This window comes from Sturnira hondurensis, unplaced genomic scaffold (assembly GCF_014824575.4).
Source record: "Sturnira hondurensis isolate 20B ecotype Veracruz unplaced genomic scaffold, ASM1482457v3 Scaffold0001532, whole genome shotgun sequence".
NCBI lineage: Eukaryota > Metazoa > Chordata > Mammalia > Chiroptera > Phyllostomidae > Sturnira > Sturnira hondurensis.
The window spans coordinates 123850-142989 of record NW_028074163.1 but is presented as its reverse complement, the minus strand read 5'-3'; the positions used below and the strand labels follow the sequence as shown (position 1 = coordinate 142989).

At 38.8% G+C, this 19140-nt stretch overlaps 1 protein-coding gene across 23 annotated transcripts in view; it reads left to right on the top strand.

Annotated features, from left to right (window-relative positions):
- MAP2 (microtubule associated protein 2) overlaps positions 1-19140 on the top strand; it is a 258006-nt gene that overhangs the window by 160498 nt on the left and 78368 nt on the right. For all 23 annotated transcript variants that reach the window (XM_037029602.1, XM_037029714.1, XM_037029687.1 and 20 more), the window contains one exon: positions 7220-7297. The gene's annotated coding sequence lies outside the window, so the exon portion shown is untranslated. The remainder of the gene's footprint in view (positions 1-7219; positions 7298-19140) is intronic.

The window sequence follows — 19140 nt, the reverse complement described above, 5'->3', positions numbered from 1 at the left end:
GACCTCGAAAACAGCCTGGTGCTGTCACCCGGGTTCGGCCAAATGCCTTCCAGGTGAGATCTCTGTGTGCCCCTGCAGGTTGACAGATGGCTCCCAGCAGGTGAACTTGGGGCAACAAGTGAATGAGATGCTTTCTCGGGCGCAGTCCTTCTCAAAGACACCCTATGTCCTAAGAACTGACAAAAGGTATTTAGCTGCTAAACAGAACGAAAGAGAAGAGTTGAAGCTGAGAAACCCTGTCTTGGCATGAGCTCTGCTCAAGTCAATAACGCAGCCTCTTCGCAAGGATGTAAAGTAGTGCCGAGTGGTTCAAGGATGCTGCTTGAAGACTGGCATTGACACGTCACAATTGCCCACAGTTGTTGAAGCACTTTTCTGCGGATGATTTTGTTTATTCCTGCAGGACCTCCGTAAGGGAACTCTCACACCAACGTTCAAATCAGGAGACAGTAAGGCGATTAAGGTGATTTCATTGCTTGAAACAAAGGAGTTCCTGTACACAAAATTGAAGCATCGGCACACGTTTCCATTTTCTGCGGTACAAACCTCAATTTGTGGTTCATTTGATGGATAGTTATGATGAGTCATTTGATGAGCAGGTACTATCAGATGGGGGGTGGGGGGTAGCAGTAAACCTGAAAGGAAATGGCCCTGCCCTTCTGGAGTTTACGGATTAGTCGAGATAGGTAGACTGAAACAAAACTAAAAGCATAAGTAAAACAAACAGCACACAGTCCTGCTGGTGATATAGGGAATTAGACGGCGATAGGAGTATAAATTACTAATACTTCTTGAGAAAGTTTGGTCACGTGGCAGGCTTATTTGAAGTGTGTTGTGGACTCATATTTTTGTCTTTCATTTACATTCCGTTTAAGCTCAAAATACTATGAAAAATAAAGAATGTATGTATTTGATAAAAAAACCAATGTCATCTAGGATTGAAGCAAAGTAGTCAAAAAAGTTAATGGATGTGAATTCCTTTCAGTTTGAAGGAGCCTTAATTAACAACACAAGGTAGTTCATATGAACGCCAAATAAGTGATAGAAGCAAAAACCATGCACCAGTGGACAGAGAGACATTTCTAGAGGTCATTCGCCAGACTCATTGAGAAAAGAGCTTCAGTTCAACTAGAAGGTGACAAACCCAGAGAAGGGAAGACAGGGAGGGAGGGGGAGACGGGAAAGAGGAGGAGAAGAAAAAGGGAAAGAAGAGGACTTCGCAGAAGGAGCGAAGCTAAACATGAAGGTGCCATGAAAAGGGCAATAGGGCTACAAAAGGACTTGTCAGAAAACGTGACGGTTTGTGATGGTGGAAAGTCAGGCATAAGGTTGCAAACGTAGGGTGCAGCCATGGTGGAGAAGCCCTTGAGGCTTGGCCTAGAGTTTTCGCTGGTAGTATTTTTATTGTGGACTTTCTCAGTTTCCTCTGAGAAGCTCCTCCTCACGCTGCAGGAGCCTCCTTGTCTGCATTAACTTACTCTCCCATTGGAAAAGTGGTTAGTGTTTGTCTGAAAATCTTTTAGAAACAAATGAACAGTTAGATATCTGTCAGGCAAAGATGGGTTATTTCTTCATATACAAAGTCCAGTATAAATAACACCCCTCTTTTATTATATACACTTTTATTACATAATCTTTTATTACAAAATCATAAGCGTGTACTTCCGTAACATAACAATATCACACTCATGCACACCATATGACATTTTAGATGACATGTTCATATTAAAACTATAAATTATTACACCCCTATTAGTACCCGACCAATCACACTGTAGCAGGCGTCCTTTCTGCCAGACCCTGTGTATTCTGCATCACAGCACAAAACCGCAGTGTAACATGTACATGAGTGGGAACACTGACACGGGTGCCCCCTTGCTGCACAAAACCGCAGTGTAACATGTACATGAGTGGGAACACTGACACGGGTGCCCCCTTGCTGCCCAAGGTTCTCCATATTACAGTGTTCGCTAGTAAAATCAAATGTTTATTTATATTGATGTATTTTTCAGAGTCATTAGGTGTTAACAATTTAGCAAAATAAGTCTTTAGCCCTGACTTGTGTGGTTCAGTTGGTGGGGTGTCATCCTGCGAAGTGAAAGGTCATTGGTTCTGTTCCTGGTCAGGGCGCAGGTCTGGGTTATAGGCCTGGTCCCCAGTTGGGGCACATGCAAGAGGCAACTGATTGATGTTTCTCTCCTCCTCTCTCCCCTTCCTTCTCCTCTCTCTAAAAATACATGTTACATACATACATACATACATAAAAAGCTTTTAGCTGACATCTCAGCATTGTGTCTTTTCACTTTTCCAAAAGTAATGAATCTGAACGCAACCCTAAAGTAGCTACTGGGTATATACGTCTTTCATTCTTACAGTAGAGATTTTCACTGCTGGACACATCTCCATGTATTCTACATCTTTCTCCATCTTCCGCATTCGGGCAGAGACTTGTGGTGAGTTCGGTGCAGGCAGCTCTGAGGGGAGGTGATGTGTGCACTGCCCTGGGAAAGCCTTCGAGAGGCCCTGTGCAGCCCCCGCCACCCTCCGCCGGGTGTCTCCCTCCGGGCTGCAGCCATCCCGGAGGCCCCGAGTTGAGCCACAGGAAGAAAGGTTGCTGGCTGACTATGTGGGGGAAAGGAAGGCGGGCTGGGGAGTTTTTCTACTCCTATCAGGGTTTGAGTGAACAAGGTATAAATCTTAAAGACTCTTGAGATTTAAACCTGAATTTTCTGACTAATTCAGTCCCTTTTCCTTCACCTACTTGCACCAGTTTTTAAGCCTTGAACTTTGTTGAGATGCTTTGAACAAGACTGGATTATTTCTACTAAACCGGCCTAGCCCCATCTGCTAGTCCTTGGCAATAGGAAATATAACATTCTCCTAAAAAGAAAGCTCAAGAAGGGAATATCTCTCTGTTCAACTATCAGTGGTTTTGGTTTACTGTGCCTTTCGGCTACTAACAAGTAGTGAGAATGAACTGCTTCTAAACCTATTAGGGAATGGAAGCGGCGTAGCGTGTTAGACTAGATTTTATGTTGGCCACTGCTCTATTTAAAGACTGCTAGCATGGTGGGTAGTTTCCCAAGAGTATCGGCAATTCGGTTCTGAGGAGTTGAAATCTTGTTATCCTGGACAAGCACACTAAGTTACACGAATGGTTGAAAATCTCCTGGTGCAGTTGGTAGAGGGGGTGGAGAACAACACTGTTGTTTACTCAGAGCGCACCAGGTGGGGCTAATGCTGGCCGATGAGGTGTGGGGTAGCCTTCCACTGTTTGGGGTGCCAGTAACTTCAGGCATCTCGGTGTTTAGCTTACCCGACAGAGTCTGTCAAAATGTGAAAAATAGCCAAATGATACTTATCTGGTCATGTTTCACAGGCTAATAAAAAAGTATATCCTGGCCTAACAATCCAGGGAAGAGCTTGTCTGGACTTTATTGCTTAGTGAATTAAACATGGTTCTTCTATCAGTTGCCAAAAAACCATACTTTGGCAATATGTTCTTCACAAGATTCTAAAATAAACTTAGCATTCTAACTTTAATGCTACAGATGTCACATGCCTTGCACATAAATATCCCAACAGCCAAACATGTATTCTGTGCAGCCTAAGGTTACTGCATGTACATCTTATTTATCTGAATAACCACTGGATAAAAACTGATTTTGTTTATAGCTAAACAAGTGCTTATCTTGGGTTCCTCATAAACTCTCTTCTCCCTCTGACTCTGTGACGCCAGTTGCACCACCTGTTCTCTGTCACCTGCAAGCGAGCCCTTAAATGTAGTAGTTGTCACATGACATTGCTGGGTGTCACCAGTCATGACTCTCCATCGTGTGACACCCAACTCTAAGAGGTTCTGGAAAGTGGCCTACGTTTTTCCAAACTTGATGGAAAAAATGGAGTCATGAACAGAGGCGTAACAGCAGCTGAGCAAACTTCAATTTGTTCAAGAAATCCAATATGCTCAATAATGTATGTGCTGAGTATATCTAGTAAATTGAAAGTGGCTGTTCTTGAAATACCACTTCTCAGAGGAGTCACAAAGTGTTTTTGCTTGAAAGGTCTTTAACTCTCAGGGCCCATAAAGAGATGTAAATGGCTGAAAGGTTAGCCACTTTCTAGCTGGGTCATGCTGAGAGTAGTGCTTAAAGCCTTGGCCTCAGTTTTATCACCTGGTAAGTGGGGATAATAATAGCTGCCTGTCTTAGAGGGTAATAGTGAGGAATAAGTGAACTAGTAATATAGAAAGTGCTTCAAATATTTTTCTGGCACATAAAAATGCTGTGTAAGTGTTGGCTAATATTGTTTTAGGGATGTGGTAATCTCTGTATATAATGTAACAAATACTAAAACTGTGCCAAATGAAACTCTTAATGAAAAAAAACGATGTTAATGTAAGTTAAACCTTTTTATATAGAATAAAAACGATCACTTCTAACTGCACTGTATTAATTTAAAATAACTATTCAATTTTATATGCCTTTGACATTTGTCTCTTTATCATAAAATAAAGTCTAGAAAATAGTCATTTTAAGTTTATAACAAAGAAGCACAAAGGTCAGGGTGGATAAATGGGCCATTATTTTTATGACCTATTGGTGCCCTCAATTTTCTGACAGTCATCTCATTCTTTGACCAATAATTTCTAAATTCTGTTGGAATGAAATCAGCCTTTATGTGTTTAAGGCTAAAATTTTACTTTCATTCATACGCAACAATTGAGTTCATTTTGGAAAGACTAAAAGGATATTATTTTTCAACATTGTTTTTAATGTCACTCAGATGATGAACGTGTTCTTTGGTAACAGGTGTCAGGGATGTTTTCCAAAGGGCCGAATAGTGAGCATTTCAGGTCATACATGGGCACGGAGGGCCATCCGGTCTCCGTCACCACTCCTCACCCCGGTAGTGTAGCTGGAGTGCAGCCGGAGACAACAAGGAAGCGAATGGACATGGCTTGCATGCCAGCAAACTGTATTTAGGAAAGTGGACAGCAGGAAGATGGATCTTTTCCATGGGCTACTGTTTGCTGACCCCTGCTCTGTAGAATACCTTTTTTTTTCCTTTATTTTTTAGGGTAAATGATACATGCACACATATGTAATCTGTACTTGCACACTTATACACATGGGTGTATGTATGCTAGGAAACCATGCAAATGAAGGCCAGAAATGTTCATATTAAGGAATTTAAGGGATATAAGAAATTTAAAAAGGGTATAAGGTTTGGTATTTTACTCGGCATTTACTAATTAAATACCCAAAGACTCTTTTTATTGGAGCAAGGTCCACCATTTTATTTGCTTTAAAATCAATCTATAAGGTTTCATTTGCTTTTAATAAAAGCTATTCTTAAAATTGTTTAAATAGTATGTTATTTTGTATAATATATCGCGTAAATATACATGTCATATGTAAATTGATAAATTGATAATGTCATTTATAAATACATTCAAAATGTGAGGACCACTGAGCTGGACTAAGTGGGAAAAGCAAAACAAATAAAATAACTGTGTTCAGAAGTCTGGGTGGTCAATTTTTTCCCCCAAATAGCTATCAAATTATTTTTATTTGAGGGAATAGAGAATTTTACTGTGTTTCTGCTTGCCTTATAGAATATATTTATTTTTTATTTTTTAAAAAAATTTTAAATTTATATATAGATATTTTTTTTAATTTAATTTTTGTTCAAGTACAGTTTTCTGTCTTATATTCCCAGCCCTCCCCCCCGGGTGCTCCCCACCTCCCTCCCACTTCCACCCCCCACCTTAGTTATTGTCCATGTGTCCTTTATACTTGTTCATGTGAGTCCATCCCCTTTTCCCCTGTGATTCTCTCCCCTCTGGTCCCTGTCAGCCTGTTCCATATTTGAGTGTCTTTGGTCATATTTTGCTTGCTTGTTTGTTTTGTTGTTTAGATTCCTATTAATGGTGATATCATATGGTATTTGTCTTTCACTGCCTGGCTTATTTCACTCAGCATAATGCTTTCCAGTTCCATCCATGATGTTGCAAATTTTTTAAATGTTAAGCCTTTCTACCTTTAATACGCATCAACAGACTTGTTCTCTGCTGCCCATCGTGTGTGACTTCCTTACAGAGTAAACGAACTGACTCCATGTAAAGGCACTGGGTGGAGGGAGGGCCGGAGCCAGGCAGTGTTTGCTGTTTTGAGCCAAACCCTGGTCTGCTCAGATCCGTACACACATGCTTCTCGGAAAGGACATGGAGAAGAGCAGAGTAACTCGCTTCATGTCTCACCACATTTATATTTCCCACTGGGTCTTGAAGAAGAATTAATAGCTAAAAACTCACATTTTAAGCCTTACGGCCCCTTACTGTACAGCAACACCTTCCTTGAGTATATGGTGGGGTCAGCCCTACCTGGGGTGAAATCACACAGGCCCTGGGGAAAGCACAAGGAGATGCCTAGAGTTAGAGACCTGTAAGACATCAGGACTTCATATTGGGCCTCAGCTCTGCCCCTTGCGTGTTATGTATGTGTGGTTTGCCCTTTGTAGATTAAGAGGATTACACCTGAATGGCTTATTAAGTACAAAACCATCCCAGTGCCTTCTAGTAATTGTATGTTTTTCTAGGTACTGTATTAGTAAGAAGTATTCTGTATTGTTCTAGTGGAATTTCTAAGCAGAAGTACTAATCCAAAATGACTTTTAGGATTCTGAATGTCAAAATAAGTTTAGTATATATAGAGAAAATTTAATTCATTAAAAAGAAAAAAGGACCTATCCGTCCTGTGCTGGAGGGAGTTGGTACAACCTGGGCTAGAGGGCCAGTCATTTAAAACACACTGGGTATAATTAACAATTTACCAAGAAGAAGACATTCTCTTGGGAGAGAATACAAATGCTTGCTATTTATAAGCTGAAAACAATTTAAGCAGTTTAAAATTTTATTCTTTCTTGAATATAATACTTCTGTGACTTCACTGGAGTTAAAGCTGAAAAGTGAGGGAAAGTATGCAACAATTGACATCTTTATTGCTCTATTCCGAATACCTAAAAGAGCACCTTACAGCTTGTAAATATTCAATATTATGACTGTAAAGAACCACCATGAAATTTATCTCATGGACTCATAGTTATCCAATATAAGAAGAGAAAGAGACAAGTTGAATTCGGTATTTATTTACATGATGTAATTAATGTACATGGAACAGAGAGTAAGTTACTAATTTCCTAATTTTTGTTTTTACAGAAAGAAGCCAGAACTTATTATTAACCCTTTGAGAATACAACATAACAAACTTTACCATTTTACCACTTCCTTGACTAGGTAAGTTTCATTCTCTCTACATGAAAAAGTTGCCCACAATTTTGAAAAATGACTGTTAGCAGTATATTTTTAAAATATCTTTACTAAATATTAATTTATTTTGATAATGGAGAAATATAAGGCGAGACCCAGAAAAACTCAGAATTTATTTATTAAAAATGTGTATTTATTCTTACATGTTTGTACTTTAGTCACCTTTGAAGTACTCTTCATTTGATGCAATATACCCATTGAAACATTTTTTTCCATTGCTCAAAACAGTTTTTGAACTGTTTTTGATGCCTTGTAGTGCTTCTGCTGTTTTTTGTTTCACCTCTTCTACATCATCAAAACATTTCTCTTTGAGGTCTTTTTTCATCCTGGGAAACCAAAAAAAGTCTCTCAGGGCAAGATTGGACAAATTGGGAAGGTGCTGTTTTTTGGTCAGAAACTTCTGAACACTCAGTGCAGTGTGGCAGGTGCACTCGTAAATCACCCATCATGAAATGGGCAAACGTGTTGAAAGAGTCTTCCAACAAAATTCACTGAAGCCAAATGCAGCCTCTCACAACAATGCCAGCTGGCACACTGATACAGATTGATCCCCAGAACACTCACCTAGCGGGGGAAGCTTGTATTACAAGGGGCCCTCCCTCCAGAAGATAATTCCTTTTTTGGGGGGTCCCTCCTCATACACATTAATTCTACAGTTAATAGTTAAGATCATTAAAAATAGCACTTAATATTTTAAATGATTTCATAGTAAACAAATGAAAAGATTTTTTTTCTGAAATGAGAATTGAATTAAGCCTGTCATCCCTGTGATGGCTAACAGTATCAATAGTATTTTCTCAACATTAACTGTGTGCCAGACGCAGCATTTACTATGTGACATACTGTGCATTAAGTTAAATCATTTAAACCTTGCAACAACCCTGAGTACATAACAGGGATCATCCCCATTTTACAGAGCAGCTGCATAAGGCCGAGAGGGGGGCGGCAGGTAGATGCAGTTCACTCGAGGTTGCAGTCGTGGGCATGGGAGCAGTGAATGCCAGGAAGAACACTGGCCCCAGCTGTTACTGTAATAGTAGTTTCATGTCGTGGTGGAAACATCACGCAGTGAGACTCATCTATGTTGTGAGTTGGTTCCATCTGAGCTTATGGAAGAAAAAATATATAATGTACTTACTGAAAAAGCCATCTCAGGCAAACATTTATTTTAGGTTTATCTTCTACTTTTTCATTGTTGCATGACTAACTAAAGAAAGGTATATACTTAGTTTATAAGCAGAAAGAATAGTGTTCTTTATTGTACATCTTTCTTTAAACTCAAAATCCCTTTAATAAAAGCAGAATAATATTACAGAAGAAATAAAAATGGATGATTTTTTTATTCTAGAGACTGAAGAATGCATTTCAACTTAATTTCTTTTTATTAGAGGTGCTGAATATCCCATCTTAATCAGCCATGGCAATGTATGCTTTACTCTTCTTATTGCTTTATTATTTTATTTTTAATCAATACAATTTACAAAATTCCTAAAATATAGACAATTTGTTACAAATAACTAAGTATCAACCACATGGACTGAGCCAGTGCTAACTGTCAGTTCAAACATTTTTAAAATTTACATTTGATTAGTTGATGCACAGGATTATATTAGCTTCAGGTATACAACATAGTGATTAGACATTTAAATACCCTACAAAGTAATTACCATATATGGTCAAATCTTTTCTGAAGACATAAAAAACTGCAGAAAAAGCAAAAGCTCACCCTCCTTCCTTTCCTTTCTTTCTGAAAGGTGCACAATCCTGAAGATGACATAACCTTTTCTTTGTGTGTTCTCTACTTTAATGACGTGTGTGTGAGACAATATGCCATATAATTATTTACATTTAAAAAAACTTACATGAATGATACCTACTGTACATATTACATTCTCTTGCATCCTGCCTTCATCCAACGTTACAGTTAGAGCTCCATCCATACTGGTACAGGGAGATCTGGTTGACTCATTCTAACTGTTGCAAAGTCGACTCATTCAGTCGTCTGGTGCTTAGTATTACTTATTATACTTGTAAATAACTTTCATCATTTTGAAGATTTAATGCTAAATCTTTAACAATGGTTTAAGTATGGCTAGCAAAGCATCTTTAGGATTTGTGTATAAGAAACCCGAAGTTCTGAATATATCATGCCAATCTGGTTTATGTTTCATTTTTTCTCATTAGAGAAGCACTTTTTTATTGGCTGTTAGGATCTTGCTAACTAACGGGAGTCGTGATTCACAGATTTTGCCTTAACAATAATCAAATCTGTTTCTTTTCCCGTAGATAAAATACTGACTATTTCTGAATATAAAATACTACCCTCAAAATTAAAAGAGACTGAAAAGAAAAAGTCTTGTTTGCCTCATGTTAATTGCTTATATTCCGTTCAAAAATCATAAGGGCACCCTTTAAAAATAGTTTTCTAATTTTTAATACAGCTAATTCTAGAATTTAAGGTGAAATAAATGTCAGTAAATAGTAGTAACATTTATAGATACAGGATTTCTCATAACTTTTTATTTTCTAAAGGGAGTAAATTACTGCTGTGGCAGAGTTGGGGGAGGAAAAAAGAGATAAACTAACCTTTGCTGGGCAAATATGAATAGACTCAAGATATTATGTAAGCATCACAGGTCAAAGGTGCATCACAATTTGCAGATGAGGAAATTGAGGCCTAAATATATCAGGTAACTTACCCAAGATGATATAGTAATTGTAGAGCCTGAAGTCAAACTTTTTGCTCTCAGACTCCAAAGCTATATTGCCCATCAGGTAAAGGATTGACACAAACTATGTGACACAAAAATAGCAGTTTAATTCATTCCTCCAAAATTTACTGGGATCCTTTTATGTAAGGTGAGGAGGCTGATGTTAGAAAAACAAGGAAGACACAATATCTACCTAGAGTGAGAAAAAAGACGGTTGGGAACAGCAGCGATGCACTTAGTGATACCATAAAGTGACTACTTTATTAGGTATCTCCATTTCGCTCTGTTACCTTGACATTGTTTGGATGTGCCATCATCTACCGTGCCAGTTAGGTTATACTGCATGGGATACCAGAAATGAAAAGGCGTTGTAACAGGCAACAAATCTGTGGTCATTTGCTGATGCTACTACTTATTCTATAAAATTAGAATTAAAATTTTCAAACATAATACATTTAATTCTAAGTGTAAAGGTGGATATATCAGCATCTCTTTGATGCAAGAGCCCCATGTAAACATTACAGAGTAGTAAACAGCCCCGAGAGTTGGTGTCGTTGCAGCCCCCACCACCTGTTGAGGGCATATTACTCAACGTCTTTAAGCCTCATAGCAGATAATAGTACCCAAATCATGCCTGTCTGGAGTTTGCTGTTTCTCATTATCTCTGCCTATATCATCAGAAGCCACTCTCTCGCCCTGATAACTGCATTAGTCCCCTGTGCTCAGTCTGGCTGATCTATAGTTTGTTGTTCATTTAGTGTAACCTTTAATGGGTCTTAATCCATTGGTAGGATTCTTCTTCAAAATTCACCAATGGCTGCCCAGAACAGTCAGAATAATGCCCACACTCCTACTGTGACCGGGAAGGCGCTATATATAAATCATCTTCTACGTCATCTTCTACATCATCTCCCTGACATCATCTCAACAGTCTCTCCTCCTGCTGAGAGCAGAGACTGTGTGATGTTCTGAGTGGTGTCCAGAGTGGTGTCTTTATTTTGGCGAACCCTCGCCGGCCAAAGGACTGAATCAGTATGCAAGGCTAACTGTGAAATGAGGCTAGGTAGACACAGTGTCCTTAATGTGTGTTGGTGATGGTGGTTGCTCTTTTCAAGAGTCCTTCCATTTGTCCTCACAGAGTGTAGCGACTCTGAAATGCTAAAAAGTTTTCATGGACGTTTTTGACACGTGACTTTACACATCATGACAAAACTTTATTCTATTGATAGAATAAAATTAATCCTGAATTTTAATTTATGGTACCACAGACACAAATTAGAGACAAATTAGTGAGGTAGAAATGAGAAAGCCATTTTTAAAGGAACAGAGAAATATTTGTTTTATTATTCCATGCAATAAGATTTGCTACAAGCTGACATTGCTTAGATTTTGTTTTATTTTCAGGATAGATTTATATTTTCCATCATTCACGGATGGATGAAGCTTAGCCTTTAAAGACAATTTTCTGTAAAATAAGATTTTGTTTTATTTTTCCAGTGTTCTTTAGGAGCAGCACTTGATGAATGTGCACATTATTGAGAACATTTGGCAAGAGAAAGACAAATAGTAGGACCCCAATACCCCAACAGTTAAGGAAAAGAGAAGGAAAACCTGGTATCTTCACGGTGTGTGCCAAAAATAAGTGCCTCGACTTGTGCTGATCACTATCTCCTCAGCAATCAGCTCTGGTCCCTGGCACTCTAATAATCTTAAAGGCAGGTTTAACATTCTAAAAATAAAGTCTCCTGGTAAATTAGGATATCAGATGGTTTGTTTATGAAAGCCTGTTCTAACCTGTACTATCAGCTGGTAGTCCTATCCAGACCTCAAACTGGATATTCCAGGGGTGAGGTTTGGAAGAGGGATGTTTCATGGTTAAGCAGAGACAGAAGGAGGGCGGATTGCCCACATACTCCGGCAGGAGTGAAAATAACAATAACAGTCCTCCTACTGAACAGGCTGAGTCAGAAGCACATTCCACTGATTTCTCGGCAGTCCCGAGCAGATTGTTTAGGCTGCAGTTCTGTAGGCAGAGGTGGGCGCCACCTGCTGCAAAAGGCCGGGGTTCTTGTTAGGAGGGCGCTGTTATTAAGTCTTTGCCTTTGACCAGTTTGGCCAAATGGAGGTAGGAAAAGACAAAAATTTGGTGCTGATGAGCTTAAGTTCTTCTAATGCTTAGAATAACAGAATGATTGCCTAGGAATGGTTATTATGCCTTTATTTCTTTTATTGGCCAGGAATGTAAGTCACTCAAAAGGGCGCAGTGCTTCTGTGGAGCTCTTAAAAGTCTCAAATTTTGCTGGATGTTTGCCTTCAGAAAATTCTGTACGGCAGGTGCAGTAGCCTTATCTTAGTCGATTTGGGGAAGGCGTTGAAGTCACTAGAAATCTGCTTTTTTGCTTAAGTAGAATGCCACCAATGCTATGGTGTTAATTGTGCTTCTGGGGAAGAAGAGGCTTTCACAGTCATTTAAATGTCCGTAGGACCAAAACATCATTTTGGTGTGTAATTGTTTTCATCTCTTTCTCCTCAGCTCTGTGGAGCCCTCAAAGGCAGAAGTTTTGTCTTTTCACTCTTTGTGCCTCCAGAACCGTATGATTAGATTTGAAAGGAAAGTAATATTTTTAAAATGTTACTAGTTGATAACCATAATAAATGATGAGTACATAAGACTAAAAGCGTAAGTGTCAAATAAGTGAGGAGTTACGGGGGTGAAGAAGAAATGAGCTGTCGCGCTAGGTAGAAGCTTTACAAAATAAGTTTCATAGTGGTGTTTTTTTTTCTTTTGTGTGTGTGGTGGTTTGTTTGTTTTGGATAGGGAAAAAAAAGTATGTTCATAATCAGAAAGTAAGGGCAGGAAGAAGCTAACATTGTGAGACCGCAGGGGGATATTTAATGAAATAAAGCTTTGGAGGAGGCAGAAAAAGATATGCTGAAGAACAAATAGGGAGACTAATATTAATAAAATACTATTCATCTGTCTTGGCCACAAAGCAGGTATTATGAGAAGACCAATCTGAAGGCTGGACCGTCTTTGGTCCACCCCTACTAGGTAGACGATTTACGAGAAGAAGTGGATGATTGAGGAGCTGCAGGAAACGCCTTTTCCTCTTCGCCACCTCACTTCTCCCACGCCAGTAACCACGGGCTGTTCCAGCTGCTGCCGGGATTTAGTGTGTAGGCAGTTAATTAGGGATAGTTAGTTAAATTTGTTTTATTTGATTAGGTTACTTCTATTAGTCTCATCATTAAAAAAATATCATTAGACTCTTTTTCAAACCAAGTATATAGTAGTTAGGATTGGCTAGCTGCTAAAACAAATAGATCCAGAAATGTGTCACAACTTTTCTTTCTGGCGCCTTGAACAGTCTTGTAGGTGCATTTGGGTTGGGAGGCTGGCTGCCCACTTCCTAGTCAACCAGGGATCCTGAATTCTCCCACGTGTGGCTTTACTTTGCCATTGCCTCCATTCAATGGGTTGAAGGGCAAAGGCCAATGAGGAACACATGAAAATTGTAGATGAGCCAAACCTAGAAGCCCACATATCACTTCTGTTCACAGTCCGTTGTCTGGAGCTGAGTCACATGACCACAGGGCGGTTAGGAAATGTACTCCTGCTACATGCTCAGGACAAAAGAAGAAAGAGATTCTGGTAAACTGCTGGCAGTCTGTTATACATCTGTCTACAGAATTAATACATTTGAGTATTTGGATCCAGTAATTTAAGCCCTGCCAGAGTAGATACCAATATTACCATAGAGGTAAAACTGTAAATTATAATTTCAGTGTCATGTTAAAATAGTGAATGTACTTAATGCATCAGCTTATGAAAGTTAATTGTTACAGTAGTACTCAAGTAAGACGTTTCCAAAACCCTCCTTGTGGAAATAAGCATTATGTCCAAAAGGATAATGACAAAAAAATTATAGTGCTTGTCCTGCTCATAGTTTTCTTCAGTAACTTCTTGCTAAATGAATCAATTCATGAATTAGTAGATGTAGAAAGCTTCACTGGGAAAAATAAGTATTTGTACTTTACTAAGTTTCTAAAATCCATTATAAAGAGACATGAATTGGGATGACCTAAACTTATTTTGAAGGATTTTTAAAGAAAAAATAACAAGTAAAGGTGAACTATTGAGGAAAACCCCACATTTGGTAGGTTTACACAGGTTTTAAACGAATTGTGGAGTTTTGATAAATGATCATACGTAGGCCCCACATCGTGTATTTGTTCTGTCTGCACTGTGTGCTCGGATGGTGGTAAGTGCTGCTATTTACATGGAGGGTAGCAATGCATCTGATTATTGTGTATGTCTAGGATATTGTGTCAGTGTTGAATCAAAGCCATTATGTCAGCTAACTATACCACAAAATCAACTTTCTGCTAAACAGTTTGTCACTGAGTTCGTGTCCTGCAACCACAGAACGCCCGAGTCTTTGCGAAAATACTGCATTGCAGTGAGTGTGTGATCGCTGGTTTTTCCTTGCAGCTTAAAACTCCTTTCTCTTTGAGAGTGAGTAGCAATTTAATCAGGTTCTCATGGCATCCAAGAGCATTTTAAAATTAATAACCTCCAGTCAAACTGGCCTTTTCTGCAAGTCTATAAGAAACAGCAGTTGGATGAGTCAGCCCATCTGAACAGAATGGAAAGTGATGAGAAAAATCCAGCACAGTGGAACCTGGAGCCCAATACCTTTTGGTGTCTCTGCCAGATTGTTTTTCCCGAGGAGTATAAGGACCTACTGGAACCTTCTATTGTTAATTTCTAACAGTTTATTTTTTACTCTTTTTTTCCTCACTCACCTCCTGCACTTTTTCATAAGAAATTTCAAGGATTCCAGTCCTATCATGTGCTCAGTAATTGCTGCAGAAGGCAGTGTGACTCTGAGATAGTTGTAGCTCCGTAAGTGAAACTTAGAATTCACTAAAGCAGATACTTTAGTGAGGGGGTGCCAAAGCCTGAGTCATTTAGAACTATTTTGAACGGGGCTGTAGGAGAGGTCCAATAGTAATTAATCCTGAACAAAGAGTAGAGTGCCAAAACAATGAACAAAACCTTTGTCCTAGGCAGACTGCTGGGGCCCTAGAACATTCCTGCTTCTGCGAAGCAGTGTGTTAAGCCTTTTTGTTTTGGCTCGTGTATTTCTTTTTGGCATATGTTTACAACTGGAGTGGGTCTTTTTTTGTTTTTATTTTTGGAACCTAAGAATTCTAAAGGAAACTGTTTTTAAATCAAGAGGAATTGAAAAATATAGTAATAGATGGTAATAATATCATATACATGCACACCCCTATATGATATACTCACACACATATCTATGGATTGTTTAAATGTAAATACACTGCAGGAGTGTTATTTGAATGGAACCTGAGGGCAGGAAAATTAATTCTTCAACGAAGCCCTGTAGGGAAATGCATACTGGTGTATAATTTGTATGTAATTTTCTCAATGCAGAGCTGAGCCAGTGTAGTACACAGTTCAAAATATTTGTACATAGAAAATACATAGGAAACCCTTCTAACTTATATTTTTCACACTGGTTTTAAGTCACGACAAGCCTATCCTGTAACTATCGTTCCTGGCATTCGGAGTCCACTGCCTTCTAATCCCCTTAGCACCCTTGTGCTGGGAGCTGCCTTCGTCTCAGCTGACAACTGGAGAAGCCTGTCTGAACCAGTCTTGCCTGCTGTGTTCTGTTTTTCACACAGCAACCATATGCTCTTTTAAACAGTTATTACCACCCTGCTCAAAATCCTGCAAGGATTTCTTCTCATACCCTTTCTCCAGCTTCATCGAGATATAATTGACATATAACATTCTCTATGTTTAAGATATACATTGTGTCAGTTTCATACACTTACAGCTTGCAAAATGATCACCCGCATAGCATGAGCTAACACCTCCAGCATGTCACGTAATTATCATTTCTTTGTTGTGGTGAGAGCATTTAGATCTACACTGTTACCAATTTACAAGCCTATAATGCAATATTATTAACTCTAATCACCAGTCAATACATTGATTCCCAGAATTTACTGGCCTTATAACTGGAAGTGTGTAACCTTGACCAACACCTCCCTATTTCCTCCCTTTCCACCATACTTAGGAATAAATCTAAGCTCTTGACCGAGTTCTACACTGCCTGACTCTGCTCCGCTTTCAGGGCGCTCTTCCTGCGTGTGACTCCAGGTCAGCCTCAGACACACCAAGCTCATACCTGCCCCAGCACTTTTATACTTAAAGCACCCATTTTCTTCCTGGACCATTCTTACCCCAGTTCTTTGCATAGCTAGCACCCTCTGTGTCATCTGAGTCTTTTCTGAGCTCACTGCTTGAAGATCCTTCTCTGGATATCCTCTTGGAAATAGTGCCTTCCTCATGCCCTGCTAGACTCTTCTCATTTTAAGCTTTATATTAAATATATTGAATATCAAACATTAAGTTTAATAGTTTAACATTAAGTGTAAAATTAATATTCTCATATTAAATACTTTCTATATTTTAATTAGGTGCTTGGTTTCTCTGTAATTACTTCATTAAAATGCAACTTTTATGGAGATAGGAATTTGTTCCTCTGTCTCAAAATAAGTATCTTGTATCTTCCCGCCATCTCCAATTCCATTACTACTACCTTAATTCAAATTCGTCCATGCTTTCTCATTGATTATTGCATTGATGACCATCTGTCTGCTTTTCCTGTTTCTGATCATAAACTTCTGTAATTCTTTCTCGGGCTCATCTTCTCATTCATCTGCTCAGTGTTTCTCAGTCGTATGCCACTGATAATGATAAAATTTATACTGCACAGCCTGAGAAACAAGATGCTTCATCACCTGGATGCTTGCCTCTCTTGTGCATTTTCCTCTACTCCTGATTTAGACATTCTGAAACGTTCTTGGTGTTTCCAGATCTCTTATACCCGCTTCCATGCCTTTGTATCACCGTTCCTGTGTGTGGGTAGAATTACACCCTGGTCCACCATGAATGTCCACCCTTCAAGACTGGAAGCAAGTTTTGCCCATGTAGTCTCCCATAAATTTTCTGATTTCTTAGGAACTTCCCCCTCTGTACCTCTACTGAAGCATTTATAATATTGCCACCAAACTGTCTATGGCCATGTTGGTGTCTCTCAATAACTTCTTAAGACCAAAACCTAGTATTTGCACATTCTCAGCACCTAGAACCATGCCTATGGCATAATGGGGGTTCATGAAATGTTGTTGTATTTCACCATCAGAAGAGAGAATTTTCTAATCTCGTATTTCTCTCTCCTGCTCATGCTTAAAGCATTTGTCTCACTGTTTCTTTTCTTTTATTTAAGTCTCTGTCTTACTTATCAGTTGTTCTTGAAAAGACTTTTATCCTTTCTTAAGAAATTTGGTTTCCTTTACACTTAAGGTCTATGGTGCCTCAAAGGAGAGGTAACCATGCATCATAATTTACATTGTCCTGAGTTTACCAAGAAAATACTTATGTTCAACTGAAAGTGTATTTCCCTTTACTTCTATGATTAAAATACCAGACACTTAATAGTTTTAAGTTTAATATTTTATTCTAATGTATTTTTTAAAGATAGAACAGTGAAAAAGGTAATAAAAGTGAAATTAAATCTTGCTGTGTAGATATTCTCAACCCAAATGCCCAGTGGAAATAGGATCTCATGAAGGTAAATGACAGTTCATTAGGGTCATTTTTGTGGAGAAAAGTAGTTATCTAGAACATTCTTTCATGATCCCATGTTCAGTCCACATTTGTTCCCATAACTCAACTCTAAACTCCCCAGCCTAAATTTGCAGAATTTCCTCTCCTTGATTTACCTCCTTATTTAGCTAAAATAAAATGAAATAAATCAAAGAAGCAATATATATTTAAAAATAATATGCCTCCTCAAAAATTTTGACCTTCCTGTTACATGTTTTATTTTAAAGTTTATTAAACAGTTTTGGCATTCCAAGTCCTGTTTTTATTTGCTCTTGGCAAAATCTATTTGCCTTCTTGTCTATGATGGGTCTATTTTTATATTAAAATATTTTTACCTGTGGGCCCACCATATTACCATGTCCATGCCTGTACTTGTATTAAGTCTTTTATGTATTAGATTAGAATATTTGTCTTTGTAGAAAACTTAATTGCTGTAGATATTTGTTTACTTGAATATTTTTCCCAGCTCAATTTTTACCATCTCAAAAACATAGACTAATTGTATGTATTTCAGGCTTTGGCCCTAGTAGCTCAGTTGGTTAGAGCATCATCCCCATAGGCCAAGTTTTCAGGTTTGCTCTGGTCAGGACACATATGAGAAGCAACCAATGAATACATAAAAATTAAAATAGCAAATCAATGTTTCTCTCCCTCTCTCTCCCCCGCCCCCGACCTACCACCCCTTCTCTAAAATCAGTAAGTATTTCAGGCGTGGAGAATTTAGCAAATTTGTGCCACATCACATCACTCCAAAAGTTTAGCAGAATACAAGCAGCAAGCCATAAAAAAGTTGACCTCATTTCTAGAATTCACTCCAGGGTACACCAAGATATGTCTGCTCAATGAAATAAGTTGAACAGTGCATGAAGGCTGACCCAATTGGATCAGACCTGAGTTATGAGGGAATTCCAAATGACAAGAATTCTGCTGTTTCCTTTTTGGCCCAACTCAACTTGGGTGCAAACAAGACTGCTTCCAACTTAACTCAGAATCCCCCTGAGTCACAATTACAGCTGGCAGGGGCAGACCGAGCGCAGCGAAGCACACAGCCTGCCTGATGTCCAAAGGGAAATTGAGCTGCTTTCTATGACTCATACTTTACTTTTCTATGACTCATATTTTATCTTTCTCTAGAAGAAAATTAGTATTTAATATAGTTAACTGGATTTTGGACTTCCCGCGTGTGCATTCGTTTAGTGTACTTAAAAATGAATGTAATACAGATATTTTGTATTTATCCATTTTTATTTAAAAATATATATGATTCAGGCCCTGGCTGGTGTAGCTCAGTGGATTGAGCGCAGGCCTGCGAACCAGAGTATCGCGGTTTGATTCCTAGTCAGGGCACATGCCTGGGTTGCAGGCCAGTTCCCAGCAGGGGACACATGAAAGGC